At 37.1% G+C, this 1322-nt stretch overlaps 1 pseudogene; it reads right to left on the bottom strand.

Moving 5' to 3' along the window:
• Positions 1–587: 587 nt before the first annotated feature.
• Positions 588–1071, bottom strand: LOC127542540 (small ubiquitin-related modifier 2-like; annotated as a pseudogene).
• Between the last annotated feature and the right edge of the window lie 251 nt (positions 1072–1322).

Below are 1322 nucleotides of genomic sequence, written 5' to 3'. Positions count from 1 at the left end.
CTTTCATAATTTCTCAATCAATGGATGCCTCTTTAGTTTCCATTTATTTGTTAATACAAATAAACTCAAACTCTAACCCTAACCCTACTTTTTCTCTTTTTTTTGGTCAAAACATATGAATGATTTAGGAACTGTTTTTCAAATTCTTTCCCAGTATTTCTTTTTTTTAAATTTTAAACAAGAAGTTTATTTAAACAACAAGATGTTTGACTTGAAGGGAGAACTATCTAGGATCAATTTTTTATAGTAATTTATCCCTACTGAGAGACAGAGATTGCCCTACATGTAACAGCTACGTACAAAAAAGTTATAAAATTGTCCTTGGTTTTACAATGATAAAAGAAAAACATTGAAATTATCCAATCAAACAAGGTATGCAAGGATTTTTTGTGTTTTTTTTTTTGTTGTTGTTAAACAGTGAGAGCAAAATAACTTACTGGAATATAAAGAGAAAGTTGAATGAGCATGCCACTAATGGAGAAAAGGGATATTTTCACAGAACCAGTTTGTTTTTTCCCCTCCCCATCTCCATTTGATGTTGATCAAAACATACCATCGGCCATTTAGTTAAAAAAAAAAAGTACTCATTATGCCTGTGCACATACACCAGTTACTTTATGTACAATATAGGAATGGGGGAAGGGATAAAGAAGAGAGAAAACTATACTGCAGTAGTCAGGATGTGGATGAACCAAATCTTGGTTTTCTAATTGTGAATGCATTGTTTTCCTTGGGAGCACAGTTCTGGAGTAGAGTTGCATGTTCTCTTTAGTAAATGCCTCCTGTCTGCTGCTGGAATACATCAATTGTATCTTCATCCTCCATTTCCAATTGTGCAGATGTGTCTGTTTCATTGATTGGTTGCCCATCAAATCAGAATCTGATCGGCCTCATTGACAAACCCTGTTGTTCACAATAGGCTTTCATTAGTTTACTAAGTGGTGTGTGTCTTTTAATCTTAAATTGCACCACCGACCCATCTTGCCCTGCCACCTTCAAATTAATGTGGTCATTGTTTTCAGTCTTGACTCCTTCCTTAGGCTTTTCCTCTGCCATGGCGAGTCCGGGAATATCCTCAGCCTCCGCTTCACAAAAGAGGCACCAGGATGGACCGCTCCAAGGGAATGGGAGTAGAAGCAGGAGCGGCAGCAGCAGGAGCAGGAGGAGGAGAAGCCCCAGTATTTCTTTTTTTTTTTAAATTTTTATTTAATAATTACTTTATATTGACACTCGTTTCTGTTCCGATTTTTTTTCCCTCCCTCCCTCCACCCCCTCCCCTAGATGGCAAGCAGTCCTTTATATGTTGGATATGTTGCAGTATA

The sequence above is a fragment of the Antechinus flavipes genome, chromosome X, assembly GCF_016432865.1.
Source record: "Antechinus flavipes isolate AdamAnt ecotype Samford, QLD, Australia chromosome X, AdamAnt_v2, whole genome shotgun sequence".
In the NCBI taxonomy this organism is placed as follows: domain Eukaryota; kingdom Metazoa; phylum Chordata; class Mammalia; order Dasyuromorphia; family Dasyuridae; genus Antechinus; species Antechinus flavipes.
Note: the sequence above shows the minus strand (reverse complement) of the source record. Positions and strands in the feature narration are given on the sequence as shown.